Raw genomic sequence first — 27895 nt, 5'->3', positions numbered from 1 at the left:
AAATATTTAGAAAAGGAAGTCTCATATAATTAAAATATACACCTTAGTACAATATACTGCCATTTCAAAGATTATGGAATTCAGTGGATATGTGTTTTGATTAATGTGTTAAAACTGAAAAAATAATGGGGAAATTCTATACCTTACTCAAAGGGAGTTTCCTTACAATTGTCACCACAGTTGACCACAAGCTTTTGTCCACTCAACAGCAAACATATAAAACAGGCCATACACATTCTCACGTAACTTTTTAAAGATCTGTACAAGAACTGAGATTAAATGTTCTTTTATTACTACATATGTAGTATCTTCACCTTACGTTGAATTCTTAGGAATTTTCTCCCCTTTATAATATTTTTTTAAGAACCTAGGATTCAAGGTTTGGAACAGTAGTAGTAGAAGGATGGATGTTAAGTAAGACCATCTCAAACATTTCAGGTGTTTGTTGTTATTGTTCAAACAGGATGTTAACTCTAAAGCATTCTTTTCATAAATATGCTTTCTTTGACTAGAAAATAAAAACCTCATCATTTACCAGTATATATAAAACAATTCCCAAATAAAATTAGCTGTAGAATTAAGAGTCCTTTAAAAGCTAATTGCTACAAAGCATTTGATATTTGCAGTGAAAAAAAATCATTTATTAACACATCACCTATCAATACACTATATTCTTGTTAATACTCACAAATTCAACATCAAATATATATTTAAGGACCAAAAATCATAACAAATGTGATTTTTTTTCTAGTAAAAAGAGGATAAATGTTAATCTTGATTAGTGCTTTACATTTTTTAAATCAATTGCCCAGAAGGAATTCTGCACCATATAGATATACTAAGTAAATGCATTTTAGTAGTATTTAAGATACTTTAAATTTATTATATTAATAATATAATAAATCTGCCAAGAAAATCTGCCAAGTTAACATTATTCTCAGACATGTATTTAAGATTAGTGTGGCAATTATCTTAAATGCTGTTATCTGCACTATTTCTATTGCCATCCCTTAAGAAATTGCATGTGAGTTACATCTCTCACACTAGAGAGATGACATTCTTAACAAGGCACAGCTAAATATCCTGTGCCAGGCAAATAATTTTCACCACAAAATCAAATAAATGAATTTTATTTTACCTTTCATTTAACTTTCTTTTACATCTATAGTAGCTACTAAAATCATTATGCCATCAACAATTACATAAAAGACTAAGTTTAAAACTCAAAAATTTACACATTTATTGGTTCCTCTAAAATTTATATGAACCATGAGTATGCCAAGTGATGGTTTACATATTCCTTATAGGCAGATGTCTTACAATTAAATCCATTTTGTGGTTTAGTATAAGCAAAAAGTAATAGTAATAATAATAAAGGAAAAAAATGCTAGCCAAATCACAATTAACGATCATCAATAAGGTTTTAAGCACCAATATATACACAGTCTCTTTGGAAAAATGAGAATAATGATGTTGTGGTATTCCACAGAACTTTGTATGAACATGGACATATTTTTATACAGAAACGAAATATATAAATATAACTTAAATCTCTTTCAATTATTAGTCTGCTCAAAATTTTAATACTATACGCATTTGCATGTGCATACAAATGTATCCACATAAGTGACTACAGAAGATAATGATTGTAAACAAAGAAAAAAATTGTAAATTATTTAACTAACCTATTGTTTGTAGTTCTTTTGTGAGAGCTAACCAAATCCTTCTCCCATATATACTAACAAAGAAATGTCAAACTGTAAAACTATTAACAGACAGCAAGAAGACATCCCAAGCTATTGGGAAATTCAAGATAAAAATAACCAAAACTACACTTGTAAGACCTAAGGACATTACTTTTCAGTTATAAACTTAAAATAACTAAACACTTATTATCAGTTAAACAAATTATTAGTTCACAAAGGTAAATATGAATGAACTAATCTGTTAACAGATACCTATTTATAGACATTCTCTCAAAGAACAAGTCTGGCTTGGAGATAAACAGGTATATTTTCTATATATTTACTCACTGCATATTTAACCTGGGTAAATAAATTAGGCATTCTCATTTTTACTTATTTTGTTTCAGCAGTAACCATAATTAATTCTACTTTTAAATTTCTCTACTGAACTTCACAATCTAAACTTCAGATTTCCAGGATAATCTTTAAGTGGAAAGGTATCATTATTTCTATCAAATGATTAAAAATTACTTAAAATAATTATCTAGGCAAAGTGAATTCACTACAAAGCTATAAAGATAATAAAGTGCTATATTTTATAATTAATATTTTAATCTTCTGGTTTTACTGTATTAGTGTAACTTGATCCTAGAAAATGGACATATATGTATCCAAAAGATACAGGGCAGAGATTCCCTTTAATTAATAATTTTACTACAAGATTTTTTTGTAAATATAGTTCAAAGATAACCTATTTAAGAAAAGTGAATTCTCAATTTCATAAAATTCTACCACATTATAGAAATCTGCACTATTATTATGGTATATTACTATGTTATACACAGTATAGAAAGAAAACACTTTAAGTTAATAACCTACATTATATCGTCAGTATGTTTACCATAACATGGATACTATAAAAGTAAATAAGCATTTCATACTAAAGACTCTATCACCCAATTTGAAATATTAGAACAATATAAGAAAATATCGGACAATATAAGAAAATTAGGACAATATAAGACAAAACTTCCATTACGACAATAATATCCTAACATGAGGCAAGATAACTGGTTAAGAAAGGTAATCTAGTAGGATTAATTTTTATTAACCTCTCATGAAATCTGTAAAGCTTTTAAAGTAATTCAGTTTTTGATAGAAATGCAGAAAAAATGCTACTGCTCTTCTTCAGTACAAAATGAAAATATTTAAGAAGATAATCCATAAAGCAGATAGTACTTACACAATGAACTATATATAGTACCTTCGTAAAGCAATATAAACATAAAAGTTAAAATAATCCAAACCTTTGATCATTAAATCCTCCTCCTCTCCATAATAGAAACTCCTTTTTTTCATATTATTAAAACTTCAGTGTTCACACAGAATTCTTTACATTCCCCAAGTTGTTAAAACTAAACGCAATACACTATGTTCTTGCTCTCTCTCTCTCCAATACCCCCCTTGCCTCCCTCCCTGTCTCTTTCAGTCTCTTTATCTTAGGAAAACCTACGTTTTCAAAACATTTTGCCACTAGCATCCACCTAATTTTAAAACTGTCATTATCTAAGCTAGATAGGGTCAACCAGTACTGCCAGAAGAATACCATTCTTGATTTAGTAATAAAAATTTAACAATACACTTCCTTTATAAAAAGCACAAGCACATTGCAGAATATTTTAGTGTACCAACAGGACCAGAGAAAACATATAAAGAGATTTTTTTTTTTTAATTACCATTCACAGAATCCAGAAAGAAAACTGTGCCATATACAGATTAGGCTTATTTTTATTTTCATAACTTATTTTTAAAAAGATAATGACAAATCAGAATATATTAAGAAACATTTAAATAACTTTTTTTTTACACGAGTGAAATACTTGGCTTAAATTACCAAATTATTTAATTAGTAAATGATTAAACCACTTTATATTTATACATTTATTCTATACGTAAAAAAAATTTTAATTACAAAGTAATAATATATTACAAGTACAAAATAAGATTTTCTACAATGAAACTATATTAACATATGTAACTTAAATTTGCCACCTTGATTTAAATCTTAATCAGCCAAATACATGATCAATTCATTGCATTTCCATTATCCAAAAAACATCTAATACCCTCAAAGTGGTTTTAAAGGAAACTATACATCATCATATTATTATAAGCTAACAAAGATATTTTTTGAAAACTGGCTGTGAAAATGTGATCTGAAAACTTATATATAAACTTAAAGTAAACTTACATACTCAAACATATTAAATGAACAAGAAAACAGCAAACATACGGATGAAATAATATTCTACCTAGCAAGAGTAACATATTAAAAAGCCAACCCCAATCACAAGAGAAATACATATGCTTTTTTAAATACATGCTTAAGTTAATGCTTTTAAATACATCCTTGACTTTTGAACTGTTCAAATGAACAGATAACATCCCAGTGACTACAGAATTTTCTTCTAAACTGGCAAAACTAAAAAAAATTTAAAATAAAAATAAATCACATCTAATCCTTAATATTGCAATTACACTGTTTGACATTTTCTTTAATCATAAGAGTCCCATTTATTGTAAACTGGCCGGAAAGGCTTGCCCATTTCATTTTTTCCTGTACATACCTCTTCCTTATCAATTATGGTGTATCTTCAGCATTCGGAGAAAAGAAAAAAAAAAAGGCTTCATAACTTTAACTGAGTGTAAAACACATCGTTAAATCAATATACACAGGGCTACTTTAAAAATATTCATTTCTAGAAGGCCAGAAAATCTTCTTACTATTTTTTAAGCTGATGCATCTACACATAGAAAGCAACTTTTAGTAAGTTCTTTTGCTACGCCATAATGATCTGCTCCAGGAACTCAAGGGTACCTAAAACAACGGACTACCTGTTCTAGCCATGCTTAGGAATGTGTCCAAATCATTTTTATTGATTTAACCTTTATAGGAATGCTACATATCCTCAGAGCAAAACATTTTGAATGTATTTATAATATGACACACTTCTGAGAAACCATGAAAAAGAAAGCTAAAAACAAATCTAGATACTCCTCCACCCTTAGTTGTTATGGGTTTATGTTTTTTTAAAACAGTATCAACAGATCTAAATATTAAATAATTCTATGTAGGAAAACTTACTTTGGCACCACTGTAAGTAGAAATAAAAATTTATTTTGGAAAAAAAGGTACATTTAAATAAATTCTAACTTTAAGGAATAAAATGCTTGACTTGACAATGATGTCACATCTACAAATTTTAGCGGACTCTAAATACTCATTTTCATATTCTAGCTACACATTAATCATGGAACCTACAAACATATCAAACTTAAAGAATTCAGTCCTTATTGAATAAACTAAGTTGTACTCTAGTTTACATTCTGAGAGTTTACAGAGAAAGTTCTGTGTTACCTATCTCTCCAGCTTTCTACAAGTGGCACTTTATTAATGGCTTCAGCAGCTAATGCCTGCATTAGTTACGTTTGCCAAATAATAATTCACAATATTATGCTTCCTCATATTATAGTCCATCATTCGTTAACTTTAACCTCACCTCTAAAGAAGTTATACTTTCACTGCAAACTGTTCTCTTAAAAAGGCAAACAACTTTTGAGCATTTCCAGATGTAGTACTCCAAAAAAAAAGAAAAATCAAAGGCAAATTCTCAAAGAATTCTAAAATTATTAATAAAAATGTAGTATAACTCGAGTCACTGCTTATTACTTCAATGATATCCATAAGTTTAAGAGCTGAATATACTATACATCAAATTAAGAAACTTATGATAGATTTCAGGTGGCTGCCAGTAGATAAAACCACCAAGCACAGTTCAGTGTGAAACAAGATTGTACTGAACTGCAATTTCTGAAGCTCTGACAATTACTGAACATGCAAGAATAAAATGATAATGTTATCTTTTTCAAATAGCTAACTTTTCTTCCGGGTAATATAAACTTGGGTTTGGCTACATTATTTTCATTTTGTCATTAGTTTTTTATAAAACATCCAAGCATGCATGTGATTATGCTAAACCAAAATTAAAATAATTTATATGCAGCCTACTCTCTGGAGCAGGGTTGGGACTAGAGTGAGGCAAGCAGGCATCTTGGGCAAACGTTTAAGGAGGTTGTGCACAACCCTGAAAAATGAGTGCCTCCTTAAATGTTATACCCTAGACACTTGGCTTGCCTCACCCTAGGCCCAGGGAAGGGGGCCTTCCTGCAGGGAAGGCACACAAGTATCAACCATTTCATGAGACATATTCTAAGGGAGGATATCATAAAACATAGAAATATGGTAATATAAGAATATTAAAAATTAGAATATATGTTTAACAGCCTGATTTATATATTCTTTATAAAGAAGAATCCACTGGAACTTAAATGTAAACAAACATTTAAAAAACAATCACATCATAAGGAGTAATTTCAAATTAGACATGGCATAGTTGACAAATTTTCTTAAAAAGAGACTTTTATTTGCCATACATACCTTTCTAGGAAACTCAGTGGCCTTATTACTTGACAATAATGCTTTCAAAAAAAAGGACTGAGCGAGTATGCTCCATTTAAGGGCCCACAGGGCTATACACTACTTGCTACAGCCCAGTGGCACCCACATCACACTGATCAACAGAATCACCTGAGGAATAGGTCTTGGGAAGGAAGGAGAGACAAGAGGGGCTTGGGAATTTTTTTTTTTTTAAACAAAGCTCTACAAGTAAATTAACCAAGTTTGGGAGCCAATAGAGAGCCAACTTTTAACCCCAGAGATAAACTAAAGGCAAGATGTATATACAAAATATGTACATTTCCAAATCGTTTCTCCCTTAAACATTTGCAAAGCTATTCACAAGAAAGAAAACACTAAAATTTCAGTTTGTTACTTTTCTTCCCTTTCTTCTAGTGTAGATATTCATCAATGAGGACATGTCCTACAAGCAATTACTAATAAGAAAGAGAAGGTCAAGAGCATAGATAATTTAGTAAGATGAATACAACCAAAAATATGAATATTTTTTCTTTTAGGTTCAAATAGCTATTCCAGTATATAATTAATCTATTCTAAAAACTTAATATTTTAAACTTCAAATATATTTAATTAAGATTTTAATGTATTTTAAGAAAATATATGTAACTAACATAACTCCTAAGATTTGTAGAGTATGCTTGAAATGTATTTTGTTTTTGTTAGCTTTTCTTTGTTGACTGTTTATTGTGTCAGGCACTGTGCTAAACCCTTTATAAACATTCTTTCCTTTAATTCTCAGAACTCCCTTATATGAAATGGGAATTATAATTATTTACAGATGAGGAAAGTGAAAATGAGGTAACAAAACCTGCCAACACAGTTGAAGAGCAGAGATTCAAACCCAAGCTTTCTCACTCTCAATAATCGCGTAAATAGTGGTATACACAACCTTCATGAAGCTACTTCCTCATCCCAGTTGCATCTCTAAAGCTATCAATTCTCAGAAACATCATTAACTTAGCGTTATTAAAGTACCAAAATACAAAAAGAGAATCTCTGAGACTACAAATTCTCCCAAAGTATATCTTTAATATTAGTCAGTGAGAACCAGAGATTAAGAAAAAATGAAACTGAAGAGTATATAAAGGGATAAGTTTTAGGTCATATTTGACCAGGAAATGAAGGTTCCAAGGAATTAAATAATTCTTACCCAATCATCATAATCAATAATCTTATTCAATGTCCACACCACACAGTATATATGCTTCATGTGATACGAAAATACCATTTAGGAGTTAAAAATTCCACTGTTACATCAAACACAAGGAATTTATAATCCTCATTTGTAAAATTTTTAGAACAATAATGATTTCAGTCATGGCCTTTATGTCAGTCTGCTCTGGAGTCAAATCCTAGTTTCTGTAATAATCCATAAGGTTCCCTTTACCATGGTCTTACTGTCCTTACCAAAACAGGGTTATACACCCACATTCATGCTAAGTGAACAAGGCAACCTTAATTCCTAAATCTTAATTTCTTATTATAATTTCTTAAATTCTTATTCACTTAAATCTTTGAAATTCCCAAAGATCCACTGATAAAGGTACATTTTCTTTGCCTACCAAAGAGATTGCATACATAATTCTAGGAAATAACTCTTTGATGTGCATTATTATTCCTCCCAATTTCATCCACAGCCATTTTCTTCACTAGTATTAAAAACAAAAATTCTTACAGAAGCCACAAAAGAGTTCTAGCCACCTTTTTTCTGTCAAAGGATAGGAATAAAGCTGTGATATTATATTACTCAGTCTGTATGGATCCAGTAAGAAAAGAAGCCCTAGCCAGGAACCACAGGTCATGGTACGTAGATGAAACATGTACTCAAACAATAAAAAACTGGAGACAAAAGAAAGCAATTTAAATATCTGCAAATTTCAAGACACTTCTCTAATCATTTTTAATTTGGTCCATAATGTTTTAATGGTCACACCAAATAGCTTTAATAAGGTAGAGCAAGATAGAATCACTCATTAAAATGAACTAAGTATATACGCAGGTATGAAATCCTACATACAACACTTTAGAAAAGGAAGCATGCAAACTTCATATCCTATCTGGCAATGGACAAGAAGACAGAAAAAGATCTGATCAAAAACAAAGGCTGATAGGGGAAGATGCTTCACTGGCTTTAGCCTAAATTCTACAAGTATTCATGCTTCTTTCATCAAAAGTCACTGAAAAGATGTGAGAAGAGAAGACAAAAGGTTTTAGGTGCAGCCAGAGGAATCAACTAATGAAAAAGAGAATACATTTAAGAATGACATGGTGATTTACCAGTCCTTAATCTAGTAAGAAAAAGCTGGGCCAGAATGTGGAAAAAACAGGGCTAAATTGAAGAGAGATTACAAAGAAACCAGCAGCAGAGTTTGGCAACTGTGGCTGGGAGAAGCAAGGAACAGGAAAAGGAGACTGCAGCCTAGGAAAGGATGCTGGTGTTGCTGGTGGTTAGAAGAAAATTATGGGAGGGTAAGCTAGGAAGAGTTTTGTGTTTGTCATTATTCAAGTTGTGCTTAGTGGAAGAAAAAAAATGATCCTAATTATAAACAACACAGTCTCAATTCTTTGGTTGTACAAGGGTGAGCATGTTATCACAGAAATTCAAAATGGTAATAATCATTATGTTTGGATAATAGAATTATGAAGGACTTTTTAATATTTGCCAGTATTTTTCAACATATATATATATACACAAAATAATTTTATATATATAATTATAAAGTAATTTTAAAAACTTAGTGGACAGTATGTTTTAATGTTTAACATCAAACCCATACAACAAATTTGGTAATGATGTTGGTGTTTTATCCCCATGCTCAAGTTGTAAAAAACAGGGCAAATTCCTACAATTAAAAACCATTTTGATGGGGGAGAATCAGTTTCATGAAATCATAGAATCTCATAAAAATGATACACCTAGCCAGGGTTTTAGTGTTAAGTTGAAATTCCAGTTACACCAATTATTCTTATTGTGAGGAGCACCAGGTAATGTACTAAAGTGTTGAATTACCATATTCTACACCTGAAGGTAATATAACACTGTGTTAACTACGTGAAATTAAAGTAAAAACTTAAAAATATATTAAAAATAAAATAAAATAGGGATCCCTGGGTGGCGCAGCGGTTTGGCGCCTGCCTTTGGCCCAGGGCGCGATCCTGGAGACCCGGGATCGAATCCCACGTCAGGTTCCCGGTGCATGGAGCCTGCTTCTCCCTCTGCCTGTGTCTCTGCCTCTCTCTCTCTCTCTCTCTCTGTATGACTATCATAAATAATAAAAAAAAAAAAAAAAAAAATTAAAAAAAAATCAAGAGTTTCTTTAAAAAAATAAATAAATAAATAAATAAATAAATAAAAAATAAAAATAAAATAAAATAATTCGTTACATCACTTTTAAAACCTTGAGCAAGCTATTTAAGCTCCCTGTGTCTCAATTTCTTCATCCATAAAGATATGTACCACCTACCTTGAAATTTTCTGTGAAAACTAAGTAAGATAAACACATGTAAAATGTCTACAACCCAATCAGGAAGTCATTGCAGTTATTACATACGTATTATCAACTTTCCAATCCTGAAATCCTCTTACAAGTCTGACTACTATGTGTCATGGTCCACAGACGAGCAGCACCTGAAACCTTGCATTAAAATTCAGAACCTCATGCTCCATGCAGACTTTCTGAATCAGAATCTGCATTTTCACAAGATCCCCAGGAAAAACAAAGTTTGAGATACCCTGTTCAAAATAACATTCAATTACTGGAATGTCCGGCTTGTTCAGATATTACCAGCTCCCTGAAGCCGTCCACTTCATCTCGGTTTCAGGGTTCTTTTTGATGCTGAGTGAAGGCCACCTGGTAGTTTACTCCTAATTCTTAATTCTGAGACACTTTTAAGAAACTGACAGAAAGTCTATTCTACTACCACTTCCAAAAAGCCACTTTTCAAAACCAAAGAGAACTCTCATGATCACCCCTCAATCTACCCACTTTGAACAAGAAATAGGGTACTGTGGTGCCTAACTCTCTTATAAAACAAGGTCTTCAATAATTTGAGATATTTTGTATTTATTAAGCTGCACAACTGTATTAACTAGATATCAGTCTATGTTTATCCATGTTGTCAATGATGTCTCCCCACAAACTTGTCAAATGCTTTACTGGAGTTTAAAAACACTGTATTTGTCCTATGTTCTTGAAACATGTATCTATTAGAGGCCCTGGCAGCACAGAGTTTGAAAGGCATGGTTACCCCTGAGTAATAAAACCACTGGGATTTTGGTGCTCACATTCTAGATGGCTGACAAATCATGCCTTTAATAACTCAGTCTATAATCTTAGCCAGCAGAGGCCTCAGTGGACAGGACTTCACACTTTCATTTTCCAACTAATTCCCCTCTTTGATATTTCATATTAATATTTTACTCTTAAATACCTTATAATCACAGATGCCTATTCCTGTCTCTTTTCCATCCCATGATCACTGTACTGAATAAACAGGAAATACAGAAGACAACTATCTATATGAAAAATTGTCAGGCCCAAATAGTAATTTAAGTTTCCTAATTGAGAGAAATAAAAGATGGTATGAAGTAGACATGACAAAGAAAAAATATCTGCTGGATTCTGCAGTATACTAAGAATTTGATTATCATAGAGCTCCAACAAGTTTACCCTCTCTGAAGGGATTTCTTAGACTGTAGAATTTTCAACCTCCTTAGTTCTTACACAGTGGAGAAGTCCCTCATTTATTTAGCCTACCTCCCCTCTTACCTATATATACTCGCTCTTCACCCTTAAAAAGGACATGCCCTTACTTGCCCACTCATGCACTACTCCCATCTTTTCATTCGTGTCCAGCTCTGCCTTTAGATTCCAAACTTCCAGTGGAGAGCCCACAGGTATAGATATAATTCCCTTTGAACATCATCTAGAATAGTAACATAATTAAGCTGTAATCGCTTTATGATAGGCAGTTCAATAATAAAGAGCCCACAGAAAGATATGCTTATCACAAATTTTAAATCCAGTGAAGATTAAGAACAGAAAAAAGCATGTGAACTTTTTCTGCAAGAAGTTTTGTATGAACCAGCACTTTATTCTTAACTGGAAAGACCTGGGGAAAAAATAAACACCTGAATATGAAAGCTGAAATGGCCTTAAAGACAAAAAGAGGAATATATATAGTAGGTGAAAGAAAGGAAGGCCATTTAAAAAATAAAGAATGTCATCCTTGCGCAGGGGACATGCTAATCTTCTCTGTATCGTTCCAATTTTAGTATATAAGTGGGAAATATCAGGGAGAGAGACAGAACATGAGAGACTCCTAACTCTGGGAAACGAACTAGGGGTGGTGGAAAGGGAGGTGGGCGGGGGGTGGGGGTGACTGGGTGACGGGCACTGAGCACTTGATAGGATGAGCACTGGGTGTTATTCTATATGTTGGCAAATTGAACACCAATAAAAAATAAATTTATTAAAAAAATAAAAATAAAAAATAAAGAATGTGATAAGCCAAGACTCAGGACTAGGACAAGGAGACAAAAAAAAAAAAAAAGTGGTAGGTACAGAATTTTTAAATCTCTTAAGTATAAAGGACTATTTATAACCAGAGTGGTACAAGACTTGCTATCCACGATGCTTCAAAGCAGGCTTCATTCTTACAAGCTTAAGAATGTCTCCACTACACATAAGGAAATCAAAATATAGCAAACTGACTAATGTGAACAAAGGGGCTGTATATTAAAAAGCTCCTCATGACGGTTATCCACCTGTTCAGAGTACCTAAGTATTTAATAGGTAGCTCTATGAAGGAGACAAATTTAAAAAGAAAAAGTATGATAGCCAGGAAATCAGAAAGTATAAATGAAAGACTGATCCGATGAAGACTATTCAATCCACAAATCACTATTCCAGTTCTTAAAGATGAATACAGTCTTATTTTCTCCTTGTTCCCTGAGTGTACCACATGAATGTGCACTTACTGAGAACTCATCACATTATTATTCTGAGAGACACGTATTGCCTTATCAAACAAAAATCAAACCTCCTCTCTTGAGTGTCAAAAAAGAAGATGGAATTTGATAAACTGGATTTTTTTATTTTAAGGTTAACCTTTTAATTGCTGATGTTTAATGACTTGTTTCTTGTTGAATAAATCCTTGCCTACAAGGTGAGGGGGGGAAAAAGATTAGTTTTAGTCACAGAACATAGTCTTAATAAATTATTCCTCTTGATTTTTTTCACATTTAGTTTTCTCCAAGCCCAATTTTTTCTAGTATTACCATATTAGACTTTTAAAGGACTTTCAAAGGACTGAGCTTCAAGTCAAGAACTTAGATCTACTTGCAGAAGTTATCATGATATAAAATGACAAAACACCTTTCTGAGCTTCACTTACCAGCACTGAACTACATAATGCTCTCTATGACTCTTCCAAATACTATGATGATGCCATATTTATTATATTCTGGAGAGAATCATACTTCCTGGTCAGCAAAAGGTCACCCAGGGCAGACTTCAAGGCATTTTTTTTTCCCCATCGAGACTTTGTATGACCATAATTCTTCTCAGCTCATGTCCTTAGGGAGCCACTGATAATCAACAGGAATTTGCCAATGAGAAGAAAAGTTTTTACCATCTGATGCCTGAGCATTTAACATTTTCATTCAAAATTCAACGTCTTCTTCCTGACTTTCATCTAACCATGCTTATTTTTACCAAATCCTTGACACGTATCTTTTACTTTGAGTCTTTGCACCTGCAACCCTAGATCCATGTTTTAGGAAGGTCTTTACAGGGCAGTGATAAGAGCACAAAAGCTAAAGAAAAAGGAAGAGAAGCAGAAGAATGTTGTTCTAGAGCCCTTCTACTTTCTTACGTGGCTTTCCTTATCTGTAAAGGAAAAGAAAAACTATGCACTTGCCTGCCATGCCTCACATGGATGTTTCAAAATTTAAAGGAGATAAAGTATGTCAAGACACTAAGAAAAATCTCAAGTACATCTAATATATGGTATGACAATGTAGTACTACAAAAACAAAGTTTGGACGTCCATTCACCTGACTAAAAGAACATGCTAGTGCCTTTAAATGACAACACAAAATAAAAGCTAGCCAGGTTTTAACCAGAGAATAAAACTTTAAAATCTTCAGCAAACCAAGTAGTTTTGAAGGCTAAACTCTGTGAAATAATATTCATTAAAAATTATCTTAAAAGTTACTATCTTTTCATTCCTCTAGCTCAGCTCACTTTTAATGTAACCCATCAGTAAAATATGAATGTGACAACAACTGTTATTTGTTTATAAGTTATATATGTTACCTTTCTAACATATTATTGACCTTATAAATTATTCATAAAAGTTGAAATTTTAAGGCATAAAAATATATAAATAAAAGTCTTCATATTTTCCCCTGAAAATTTGGAGACCGCTGCTGTAAGTCAATGGTTTCAAACCTTTTTAAGCTAAAGAACTCTGTTCAAACACCAAATTTTAAAATGCAAACCTAATCTATAAGAGAAATAAATGTAGAGCTGCTCTAAATAAAATGGGAATGAGAGAACAGGAATGTGGAGTTCCATGATGAAACGCCTATGTCCCCAGAAAGCACAATTTGAAACCACTAATCTTGGGATCAGACTTTCCCTTAGTCTCTTTAAAATATAATAAAGAAAGAAATAAATAAAAATGTGTTTTTACTTAAGAGTGCTGTTTCCTAAGCTTGAAGTCAAAGCCGTTGTAAGATTCAACTGAATCCTTGATGTTATATTTACTGTAGAGACACGGCTGACTACATAATTAAGCGGCCAACAGGCTTTTATGGAGGAAAAATCTCATAGACCTTATCACCAAAACAGGTTATATTCCTAAATGCTATGCGTAGACTGTGAATCTGCTTTAATTTGAGACAGTATAGTATACAATGTTATGCTTTTCTAGTTGCTAGGAAGCTTGACAGTTATACTTTTGCCACGCCTCAGCAATCAGAGAGCACCTTTATTATGTGCATCTCTCTACATTTTTACCTCCTGGATTAATTTCTATCTCTACTCCTTTTAGGCTTCATCTTGATTTCTTGTCGTTTCTATGCTACTAATAAACAATTATGATAAACTCCTCATACCTTTTGGGAATCACCTAAGACACAAATGATAAAACTCAACACTCAAACTCCCTACTTGGCACCATCAGCTTTGCATTCCTCCAGGACAGAAACCTTGGAATCATCTTTGGTAACTACTTTATTAATTCTAACAGTCCCTAATACCTAACAATCCAGACTTCACATTATCACTCATGTTTGTTTCCTAATCTTCATTCCCACTGCCATTACCTGTACTGCTACAACAGGTCTTCCCCTTAGCCAATCCATCTTACATGCTGCTTATAATTAATCTTTCCTAATCAGTATTAACACATATCATACCTTTACCTTTCCAAACACCTTTTAAAGCTTTCCCACTACCTATGGAAAAGTCTAAACTCCTTAGTCATTCAACACTTCCTGAATTCTGATATCGATCAATAGTTTTGTATTTCCTATAATCAAGTTTCTCTCCAGACACATTAAACTATTTGCTCATATGCTTCATCTTCACCTCTAGGTCTCTGAACATGCTGTTTCCCTCACCTGCAGTGTTCCCTACCTAATCTCACTGCTATCCTCCCCTCAATATCTACAGTGCCAAATATTACCTTAGCTCTGAAGACAGAATGCAAATGGCATTATTTTCACAAGCTTTCATCCTCCAAATTGAAAGTCTTCTTATCCACCTCTATATTCCCACAGTAGTGTATTTGTTACTCTTTTCACATATTTATCCCCATCATTCCCTCATATTCATCTATCATTCTCAGTTTCCATGTATGAGACCATCTCTCTACTTACACATGTATGTAAATGTATAAAAATTCTAGACCAGTGAATCTGAAGTTTTTTTCTTTTGAAGCTTTTTCTTTTTAACTGCAAAATCCATTTTTCACTTGAAATGCTATGAGAAAGCCCAGTAAGTGAAATGGATTTTTAAAGGAGACTCTGGTTGCATGGGAGGACAGAGATAGCTCAAACCTCTCCTGAGCAGCCCTGCAGACATCTTCGCAAAGCACAGAGAACACTAAATTACATACCCTATGAAGACAAGTATACTTTATTTACCTGTTTCCCATGTAGGAAGGCAAGCAACATTGCAAAATCAAATATTCTTGGAGTCAAATCACAGTTGTCACTTATAAACTATGTTCTCTATGCAAATCCCTAAATCTCTCTGAACCCAAATCTTCATTTGTAAATGGAAATGGTAAAAATCTATTTCTATGTGATGACCACACAAGAAAATCTACATAAGAGTCATACTTTATAATGCATGATACAGAAGAATTCCCATTCCCTCTTTCCACCTCTTTCTTTCCACATCATCCAGCCAAATGCCTAGCACATAGTAATTAAACAAACATTCCTTGAACAAATTAATGAACAACTGGATGGAGAGATGAATGAACAATCATCTAAACAAAAATAAAAGGGATTTGATAACAGGTACAGGAAAAAAGACATGCTAAAGAAATACTATATAAAGGAAAAATACTTTAAAAATTACTTTGATGGCTAGAAAAGAAAATATATTTAAAAACTGGAGACTTTTTTTCTTAAGGATTTTATTTATTTATTCATGAGAGACACACACAGAGAGAGAGAGAGAGAGAGAAGCAGAGACACAGGCAGAGGAAAAAGGAGGCTCCATGCAGGGAGCCTGATGTGGGACAGTGGGACTCGACCCCAGGTCCCCAGGATCAGGCCCTGGGCTGAAAGTAGTGCTAAACTGCTGAGCCACCCGGGCTGCCCCAAACTGGAGACATTTTCAATAAAAAATTTACTACCAAAGAAAGAAGCTAAGACGAAAGAATTATTTACACACATCACTTTAAGGCTTACGTGTGAATAATATATCTGGCTAATATCTAAACTCAATTTACATTCACCAGCTTAGAAATTAAACTACAGTGCACGATTATCATGCTTTTTAAAATGAATTTCACTGATTTATGTATGACTATTATAGAATAGTGTTCTGATTTTCTTTTTAAAATGTGTTTCCTTGTTTCTCAAGTTACAAATGTAAAGTTCTGCAATTGTATTTAAAATCTCTTGGAGGTAGATGTGCACAAAAGAAATACCTCAACACAAATCACTATGACACATAATGAACCCAAAAGGAATAGGCATATATCATTTAAGGCAAGATCTTAAGTTTGATAAAAACAAAATCTGACCTTTAATATTTTTAAAATTTGGTTAATAAGCATAAAATGTAGCAAGACTTATATTCTACATATTTTTTAACTCTTCTGGCATTTTTGGGGTCTACAAAAGTAAAGGAGTATGCACATGGTAGAGACTAAAAATTCAAATGAAAGAAACATAATCCTTAGGAACCGTCCTTTAAATAGAGACTGAAATCCACTTTCAGTGGATTCAGTATACAGACTGAATTTCTGTATACACAAAACTGACTTCATGTAATAAATGAAAATCAGTTAATGAAAAGTAATGGCATAAAAAAAATAGTGATACTATTAGTACAATATTCTCAAATGATAAAACTACAAGTCAAGATTAGGTCTTATTCTTTCAAGTTATTTATAGTCCTTAAAAATGAGAAAAACAGAACAGAAATTAGATTATAAATATCGCTTATAAAAATGTCACTCCATCAGATCAACAAAGTTAAGGAATGATTTACCAAATTTGACTACCAAAGAGGGCTATAACAGAATGCCTTTCATTTGATTTCATAAAAACTGTGAAACCTCTTCCTTCTCATTATCTCTATGAAGGCCAAAATCAATATATTTTGAAAGGAAACTATTAAAAAATTACTAGTATTCCAGAAACAGTTATATATTCCATTTGAATGCTGTATGTCTTTCAGTAAATAATTTTGTATCATAATTTGATTGCTATTTTAAAAAATGCCTAAATACTGAAATAATGAAACATAATACAATATCAATATGGTTATCTATGAATCATGAGATTATTTCCTTCTTTTGTGCTTCTAGAGACCCCAAATCAGGAATAGAATCCCAGCTGGGTAACTTTAGAAAAGTTACTGAATATCTTCAATCCTCAGTTTTCTTCATCTAAAATTTGGGAATAATGTTATCCAACAGGGTTTTTAAGTGGAATAATATATGGAAAAGATGTTAGTACACAATGCCTATCTAGTGATGGTAGTAGTACTTCCTCTTTCTGTAACTCCTTTGTGTAGCCAAAATTCTTACCGATCCTTCAAATTTCAGCTTAATGAATTTCCTAAGAGAGGCTTTCCCTAAATTAAGTTCTCACACTCCACTACTTCTTAGAACCTTTTGCATTTTCACAGCCCTTATCACAGTGTATAATTATTTAGTCACACAAATGTATGCACAGTTTATACCATACCATACATACTTAGTAAATAAATATAGCATACCATACGTACTTAGAAAGAATTTATGAATAAAGATGTTTATATTTATGATCTTTCCACTGATATCATAAAATTTTGTCTCTATATAATCAGTGTGATCTTGACTATAAATGTTACGGACTATAATATGAATGGGGTATCTAAATTTGAATGGAGTACTTCTCAGGACAACTGCACTAGGGGGAAAAAAAAGAACATATACATAGTCACAATGACAGAAGCATAGTAATTCTCTACATTTTGTCCCTCGATCTTCCATTAATGAGTCTACTAAAAACAAGCATTAAGAAAAACACTAAGCTTCTCGGCTTTTAGTTGACCCGCTTAATTTTCTTTTAAGCACCATCTGCTAGAACTGTGATCAAATCAGCTGTTTACTGATAAGTCAGGGAATCTCTGCTATCTGCTACAGAGTATCTGCGCACTGGCTCTCAAAGTGTGGTCCCTAGACCATCACCATCAGCATCACCTGGGTATTGACCAGAACTGCACACGACTGGGATCACAAAGACTTACTGAAACAGAAAATTCTGAGGTGTAGCCCATCAGTCATATGGCTAAGCAAGGATCTACAGTGATTGTAAGGCACACTAAAGTTTGGAAACCAAATCGTTAGAAGATTTATCCTTTGTAAGCAAAAGCAACAGGCTCTTTCATTGATTTCATCAATTTAATTTGCCAGTTTTTATATTTCATAATTAAAATTCTAATATTGTAATTTAACCTCTAAAATACTTAAAGTCTGACAAATAGGACATCTGTCAGTAATATAAGCAACCAAACAATGGTTTGGTTAATACATTGTTCTATTCCTATGTGCTTAATACATTGTTCTATCCCTATATGCTGCATAATCCACTTATGTTGTCACTGTTTTATTAGAAATTAACTCCTTCTATATTCTTTTTTTTTTTTTAAGATTTATTTATTTATTCATGAGAGACACAGGGAGAGAGGCAGAGACATAGGTAGAGGGAGGAGCAAGTTCCCCACAGGGAGCCCAATGCAGAACTCGATTCCAAATCCTGGGATCACGCCCTGAGCCAAAGGCAAATGCTCAACTGCTGAGCCACCCAGGAGTTCCCCCTTCTATATTCTTAATAAAAAGGTCCTTGCTTCAGAAACCTAAATTTCAAGTAAAATTAGAAAGTGACTCAAAAATACTTTTGCTATTTTCCAAGGTTTGAGAATTCACAGGAAAAGAGAATGATATGAGCCAAAAATATAACTAAAAGTAATATTAGCAGTAGTTGTAAAGATACACATAAATCAAATGTTTCATTTTATTTTTATCTATTTTAGAGAAATAAATGGGTTCTAGATTACTATTTTAGAGCTATCATAATTAACAATATAATAAACTCCCACAAGATTATAAACATGGCTTAATAGGAAACTTGTTAACATAACACATCAGTAGGTCAAATGTGGAAAAACCATAGAATCACATCAAAGATTACCTTTTTTGCCATTTAATAAAATTCAACTCCTTTTCATTTTCTTTTTTTAAATTCAATAATATAAAACTACTTCCTCAAGGTGATCTATTTTAAACCAAAAGCCAACATCATACTTACTAGTGAATATGGAAAGCATTTCCATTAAAATCAGAAATAAAAAGTTCTATTATCTTCATTCTTAGTTATTAATATTTTGGAAGTTCTAATTTAAAAGAGAAATAACCATTATTTATGGAAAATATAATTCTATACCTATGTTAGGAGAATTGACTAAAAAAGATAATCAAATTTAAAATGTTTTTACATCTTACACTGCATGTAAAAATATATACACTTAAGTCAAAGGTTTAAGAGCAGAAGACTGAACTGCAAAAATACTGTTTACTACAAAAACAACAGAACTTCTGAGAAATAGCAATGGTATTCTAATAGAACTAGACTGCAAGCCCATGAGATGAAAGGTTGCATCCTTTCATATATAAGGATAAGAGGGTGCATCCTTTCACATATAAGCCCATGAGATGAAAGGATGCATCCTAGTACATAGGAGGACTCAAGAGGCATTTGTTGAATGAATAAATGAAAAGCATTGGCATACAATCCTTTTAATTAAATGTGGTCTACCAACAGGTGATAGTCTAAGAATGGTTTTGTTGGATGAATAAATGAAAAGCACTGGCATATAATCCTCTGGATCAAATGTGGCCTGCCAACAGGTGATAGTCTAAGAATGGTTTATTACAAGTCCACAATGAGATAAGGAATCTGCACCAGGGACCCCTGGGTGGTGCAGTGGTTTGGCGCCTGCCTTTGGCCCAGGGTGCGATCCTGGAGACCCGGGATCGAATCCCACGTCGGGCTCCCGGTGCATGGAGCCTGCTTCTCCCTGTGCCTGTGTCTCTGCCTCTCTCTCTCTCTCTGTGTGACTATCATAAATAAATAAAAATTTAAAAAAAATTTTAAACAGGCATATGTTAAAAAAAAAAAAAAAAAAGGAATCTGCACCAGAATGTGAACCAACTGCATCCTATGCACACCCTTTAACTCCACTTTTTTTCCACGGGAAAACTATCTCAATAAAGGAAGCAGAGGACTGGTTAACAATCTATCTCAAGCTACTTATCTCATAAAAAACCAATGACAAACTATTCACATACTGGCTAAAGTGGGTGGCACTGCTTTAGAGTAAATGTTGGAGTTGATGAAAAAAGAAAAAAAAAAAAACCTAACTTCAAACCAAAGAATAATTTGTAAAAATAACATCTGGTTGCGGAAATGTGGTCATAATTAGGTCACCGCATTTTTTTAAAGATTTTATTTATTTATTTGAGAGAGAGAGAGCACAAGTGGTGGGGAGGGACAGAGGGAGAAGCAGACTCCCCACTGAGCAGGGAGCCCAATGCAGGCTCAATCCCAGGACCCCGCAATCATGACCTGAGCTAAAGGCAGACATTTAACCAACTGAGCCACCCAGGTGCCCCATCCTTACATCTTTTAAAGGAAGCTTATGAAACATATGAAAGCAACGAAAAATGTTACAGATAAACTTTTTGTCAGTTAAAAGTCTGGTTCTAATCAGGAAATTTAGACATCCCAGTAGTACCTAAATGAATGAAGTCTTTATATACTCTCAGCGCCGTTAATAGTAGATGATCCTGAAACCCAAAACTAACCAAGTACACATCCTAGGGCAAATCGCCTCTCTGCGATCCATCTTCTTCACCAGTTTAAAAAAAAAAAAAAAAAAAAAAAAAACACCTTAAACAATTTCTAGAGACTCTCAAATTTTCCCTTCAGTCTAAATTATTGATACTAGTAGTTTGCTTTGTTTCTGAATGAAGGCGGACAGGCAGTTCTACAGAGATATAGTGGGGCTCAATGCGATTTATAATCCTACAAACTAACTTTAAAGGCAGACATTTATAGAGACATTTGCACTGAACCCCTATCAATCTCCTATATAAATGACTTACATACATGATCTAATTCACATGAGAAACCCAAGACATGGATATTATCAAGAAAATTTTATAAATAGTAAAAGTCTCATAGCAATGTAAAAAAAGAAAAGAAAAGAAAACTAAAAGGGATTCACTCATATTTGTATGATCCACCAGACCAACTTCCTTCTGCAAACCAAACACTATATAGGTCTTACAATTTTTTTTAAATAAATATTTTATTTATTTATTCATGAGAGACACAAACAGAGACAGAGAGAGAGGCAGAGACACAGGCAGAGGGTGGGCAGGCTCTATGCAGAGAGTCTGACGTTAAGACTCAATCCCGGGTCTCCAGGATCACGCCCCGGGCTGAAGGTGGCGCTAAACCACTGAGCCACTCGGGCTGCCCCAGGTCTTACAATTTTCTAAGGACACAGGAAAGGTTTCAAGCAAATCAGCTATCTTCTAAATATAGAGTGTTACACCTAAAAATATTTTTCATGAGGCAAAGATGAAGAAGAAACTAAAATTAATGTAGTAAGAAAACAATGGGAATGATAAAACTTCGATTTAGTTAATAAAGAAGCAAAATAAATACCTGATGCAGGATATACAAATGTTCAAAACCTTAAAAAATTCAGGGGACGACCAAAATAAAGTGGTAATTTGAATTTCCAATATGAACACACAGTATGAAGATAGATTACCCAGACCCCTATTTCCTTCTTGTTCTACTATGAAGACTTCTGACCTCTTCTCAACATTAGGAACTCCCATTGAAGATTGTCCTCCTAAACTATACTACCCACTGTGAACACAACTTCCTATTTATTCTATTTAAAACCTACTAGGCTCCTATAGGTACCAGGGTACTGTAAAACAGGCAAATTAAAGCAATTTTTGTAGTCATGAGCTTACAGTGGGGAACAGAAACAGACAAGTAAAGATCCTTGAAATACAATGAGAGCTTTTGTAAGAGTATAGTACAAGGGGCCACAGTACACAGGAAGGCAATTAACAAGATCGAACATGCCAGGAAAGTCATCAGAGGATGAGATGTCCAAGCTAATGCTTCTATTTTGTTATATTTTCTATTCCTTCAGCTCTCTTAATTACTACTTCTAATTTACTTATTTTAAAATCTCACTGAAATCTCCAAACCCTTCTCTTTCTCCCATTTTTCTACAAATTGATCAATTCCTTCATATTTTCTATTCCATTCTTCCCACCAACCAAGATTCAGTGATCAGAACTTCCAACATCTTAAATTTAAATACTCATCTGCTACATCTGCCCTTCAAAGCCCCAAAGCAGTCCAATCATCCTTCTTTTTCAGTCCTATGCCCAGCAACTAAGCACTGCTACAGAAATTATACAACCTCACTGTTAGAGCCCTCGTAAATACTGACTAAGCTCAACTGAGTCCAGGACAACTTAGGCAAGACTCAGCATATTCCTAATTAGCTTTTACTCCCTAACTCCTGTTACCATTACAAATCTTTACCACTTTCCTGCAGCTTCCCTACCTCCCTTTCCGCCTACCTCAGCCAGTGGCCTTGCCTACTTCTTCAAAATGGTATGAATGATAATTAGGCATAGCTGAAAATACTACTTTAGACAATTTTTATGGGGGAAAAAGAAAGGTTGTGTGTACTGAACTAACCCAGCAACCTAACTAAAACTCCTTACACGGTTTCATGGAGAAAACAGAGTTAGTCCCAAACATAGGACTTACAAATAAACTTTGACCTGCAATCTGACAATTTAAGCTATTAAAAAAACAGCCAAAAACAGAACTAAGAAGTAAACTCAGCTCTCAAAATTGATACCAAGTTTATGCACCAATGGTTATATGATTTTTCTCAGAAGAGTGTGTCAGGCTTTCCTAGCTTATGAACTCTTCTTATTTTAAATACAAATTAAATAAATGTAAGTACTAGTGTATCATCGACTGGAAGCAGCATTCAAAAAAAAAGGGGAAAGTGAAACACTGCCAGAGTGTGGCACATTGACAGGAGCAAAATTAGCAGCTGCAAAGGAGAGAGAAAACATAAAAACTCTATAAAAATATATAAAATCAAACAGCATAGCAAAATAGGACCATTTATCATAGCAGCAAAGTATCTCGGTGGTGTCCTGGGGCATCACTACAGTACAAGTGGATTGCTACACATGATATTCACAATGAAATTTCAGTATAAAAAAGATGAAATTGTAGCTGGTATTCTGTTTATACACAGTAATAAATGTGCAAAGATATATTATAAAATACATTCATTAAATTGGTCAAAATAGAATTGACTTGAAGGCTTAAATTACCTCATATATTTATATGATGAATATATTAAATACATTTATTCTCTATAATTTATAGTGCATGGACACCCTTATATATAAATAATTCCATTAGAATACAGTTTCACATACCTATAAAAAAATTAAACTAGTCTTGTGTTTCCAATCATGCTCACCATTCAAAATAAAACAATAAGTACATAATTTAAAACTGAGGGGATAGTGTGGCTGATTTTTACATGCTGCAGGCACAGCTCAATTGTACATTTGAGCAAGAAAAACAAATATTAAAGAAAACAGAGAAGTTCTTCATTCTCTAATTATGCACTAGTTAACCAATGCAGTCATTAGTTTCTACCCAGTGTTGTTTCAAATAAATTTTCTAACTGTAAAATTATGTCATTAATCAACTTTAAAAGTAAAATGGACTGCAAAGACCAATGTCTGAAATTTGAGTATACAGCAAAAAGCATAAAAGGAAAAGAAAAATGAAACTGCTTAAAATTTGCACTTAAAATTTGTTTTGGAACTTGATAAAATGGTTGGTTCCTAAAAATGCATCTGGAAGAATAAAAATAAGAAAAGAGACAAGAAATATTTTAAAAAGAAAAATTATGCAGATGACCCTGAACTCTAATACCAAATTTTAAAACATATTAAGAAGCTATAATAACTAAAGTAATGCAGTACTGGCAAAGGAAGAAACAATTCAATGGAACAAAGCAGAAAATTCGAAAATAATAATTTATTATCTGATAAAGGTAGCATTTCAATTCTGAGGGAAAAGGAAAGCTTATGTAATTTGTGGTGGTTAGACCACCGGCAAACCAATTTAAAAACTGTTTAACTTAGAACCCTCCCTGACACTATACAACAAAACAATGGATAAATATTAAACTGTAGAAATGAAAAACCTGAAATATAGATACCAGATGACATATACAAAAATTGTAGGTCTTTCTGTCAAAGGCAGAAGCAATAAAGAAGTGTAAGACTGATTTAACCACATTAAAAATGAAACCTCAAATACTGAAAAGAAATCACTGACTACAAACAAACCTAAGGAAACCAAAAGATTGGGGGGCAGGGGGGGGAGACTTCCATATATGATCAGCAAAAGGTCAACGGCTTTAATATATTAAAAGCCTCAGTAAACAATAGGGAAAAACAAGAACCTAGTGAAACTGTGCTAAGAATATGAAAAAATAAATGTTGGGAAATATCAGGAAGGGAGACAGAACATAAAGACTCCTAACTCTGGGAAACGAACTAGGGGTGGTGGATAGGGAGGAGGGCGGGGGGTGGAGGGGAATGGATGACGGGCACTGAGGCGGACACTTGACGGGATGAGCACTGGGTGTTTTTCTGTATGTTGGTAAATTGAACACCAATAAAAATTAATTAAAAAAAAAATAATATGAAAAAATGCCCACAAATAAAGAAATCTATATGATCAAAATATTTTCAAGCTCAGTAGTCAAAAAAAAAAAAGGCTATAAAATAGTACAACTATTAAATACGAGAGAGAGAGATAGAAGGGGATACTCTCATAACTGCTGATGGAAAAGTCAGTCAGTCCAACTTTCCTGGAAGAAAAATTAGGAAGTTGCTATCAAGAAAGCTTTTAGATTCAAAAATTCTTCTAAGACTTTAATATAAGGTAACAGGTACTGAGATTTCATTACATCATTTTTTTTTTAAGATTTTATTTATTTATTCATGAGAGACACACAGAGAGAGGCAGAGGCAGAGGGAGAAGCAGGCTCCATGCAGGGAGCCCAACGTGGGACTTGATCCCAGGATCATGCCTGGGCTGAAGGCAGGCACTAAATCGCTGAGTCACCCGGGCTGCTCAACATCAATTTAATAATAGTGAAAAAACTGGAAATAACTAATGGTTCAATAACAAGGGATTGATACCATAAAAGAAACCCATATAATAAAATAACTGCCAAATAACAGAAAACTGTTTACAGTATATTAAGTTGGGAGGGGGAAGGTAGAGTACTAAGTAGCACAGTAATAACTAAAAATTGTTAAGAACTTAAGTAAATTATATCAGACACATAAACACACACCACAAAGTATAAGACTCTGTCTTGGTAAAGGATTACAGATTGCTTTTTACGAAAATCGTATTACCTCTTCTGAGTTAAAAGTAAGTCATTTAGAAGTTGCCTCAGTTTCCTAATAAGGGGCTCCCTTGTGTTTATTTAGGCTTCAGAGTTCATCAAACAGTAACCCAACTACAGAATACTAGACTTTAAACACATTCTCTCCTGTCTATGTTGCTATGCAGAAATTTCCTGATGCATCTTTTAAAAGAAATACAAGAGAATATCTATAACATGGTACTCCATGTGTAAAAAAGGAAAAAAATAAGAATATATTCATATGTTAAATGTGGATAAACTCTGGAAGAATTCACAAGAAAGAATAAAAATTGTCACTCAAAAGGAGAAAAAAATCCAGCAACAGAAATAGGAAAATTTTTTACTGAATAATTATTTTAAATATGTAAATGTATTACCAATTAAAAACTAAACTGAAATAAATCTTTCATAACAGTATATTTAAAATACATATGAACACATAAATATAAATACATATTTATAAGCACATACAAATAAAACCACAAAAGTTCTCAAATACCCAAAGCAATCCTGAGAAAGAACAAAGCTGGAGATACCATAATCACAGATTTCCAGCTATTATACTAAAAAGCTATAGTAATCAAAACAGTATGATACTGGTGAAAAAACAGATACACAGGGGCAGCCCGGGTGGTTCAACGGTCTGGCACTGCCCTCAGCCCAGGGCCTGGATCCTGAAGAGCCGGGATCAAGTCCCACGTCAGGCTCCCTGTGTAGAGCCTGCTTCCCCCTGCATGGAGCCTGCTTCTCCCTCTGCCTGTGTCTCTGCCTCTCTCTCTCTCTCTGTGTCTCTCATGAATGGAAAAAAAAAAACAGACACACAGACCAATGCAACAGGATTTAGAGCCCAGAAATAAACCCAAGTCTATATGGTCAATCAATCTATGACAAAGAAGGCAAGAATATGCAATGAGAAAAAAAAAGATAGTCTTTTCAATAATTGGTATAGGAAAAACTAGACAGCTATATGCAAAAGAATGAAACTGGACCACTTTCTTACATCAACACAAAAATAAGTTCATAAAGAATTAAAAACCTAAATGTGAAACGTGAAACCATAAAACTCCAAAAAGAAAGCATAGGCAGCAATCTCTTGGACATTACCCTTAGCAACATTTTTATGGAGACATATCCATATCACACAAAGGAAACAAAGGCAAAAATAAACTATTAGGACTACAACAATATATAAAAAGCTTTTCTGCAACAAAGGAAACATCGATAAAGCCAAAGGCAACCTAGTGAATGGAAGAAGATATTTGCAAATAATATATCTAATAAGGGGTTAATATCCAAAATATATATTAAAAAAATTTATACAACGCTAAAAAAAAAAAATTAAAAAAATGGGCAGAGGACCTGAATAGACATCTCTCCAAAGAATCCATACAGATGGCCAACAGACACATGAAAAGATTTTCAGCATCACTAAGCATCAGGGAAATACAAATTAAAACCCCAATGAGATATCACCACACACCAGTCAGAATGGCTAGTATCAAAAAGACAAAAAACAAGTGTTGACAAGGATGTGGAGAAAAAGGATCCCTCATGCATTGCTGGTGGGAATGCAAATCAGTGCACCCACTGTGTAGAAGGTTTGGAGGTTCCTCAAAAACTTAAAAATAGGAATATCATATAATCCAGTAATTTCACTGCTGGGTATTAACCCAAAGAAAAGGAAAACACTAATTTGGAAAGATATATGCACCCCCGTGTTTACTGCAGCATTACTGACAATAGCTAAGGTATGGAAGCAACCCAAGTGTCCATCAACAGACGAATGGAAAAAGATACCGTTTTTCTTTTTGTATGTGTGTACATACAATGGAACAGTGCTCAGTCACAAAAAAGAATGAAATCCTGCCATGTGCAACAAGATGGGTAGACCCAGAAGGTATTGCTAAGTGAAATAAGTCCAGCAAGGACCATATGATTTCCCTTATATGTGGGATCTAAAAAACAAACAAATGAGCAAGCAAAAAAAACAGACTTTTAAATGCAGAGAATAAACCAGCAGCTGCCAGAGGGGGATGGGCAAACAGATAAAAGGGATCAAGAGTTACAAACTTCCAGTTATAAAACAGTCATGGAGATGAGAAGTACAGCATAGAGATTATAGCCAATAATACCGTAATAATGTTGTATGGTGACAGATGGTATCTACACTTTTATCTTGGTAAGCACTGAGTAATACAAAGAATTGTTAAATCATTATGTTGTACACCTGAAATTATATAACATTGCCAATTTACTTCAATTATATGTTAATTTACATACAAATAAGTGAAAACAGACATAATTTGTTTATAAATAAATAATACAAGTCACATTATTCAATACTGGCAAGGTAT

The 27895-nt window shown here is 33.4% G+C and overlaps 1 protein-coding gene and 1 non-coding gene across 5 annotated transcripts in view; both read right to left on the bottom strand.

Annotated features, from left to right (window-relative positions):
* SUPT3H (SPT3 homolog, SAGA and STAGA complex component) overlaps positions 1-27895 on the bottom strand; it is a 508532-nt gene that overhangs the window by 456567 nt on the left and 24070 nt on the right. The gene's annotated exons all lie outside the window — the stretch shown is intronic.
* Positions 11414-11517, bottom strand: LOC121474836. Its single transcript, XR_005983551.1, has one exon. It is a non-coding gene; the product is annotated as a U6 spliceosomal RNA (small nuclear RNA).

Source organism: Vulpes lagopus, chromosome 1, assembly GCF_018345385.1.
Source record: "Vulpes lagopus strain Blue_001 chromosome 1, ASM1834538v1, whole genome shotgun sequence".
In the NCBI taxonomy this organism is placed as follows: Eukaryota; Metazoa; Chordata; class Mammalia; order Carnivora; family Canidae; genus Vulpes; species Vulpes lagopus.
Note: the sequence above shows the minus strand (reverse complement) of the source record. Positions and strands in the feature narration are given on the sequence as shown.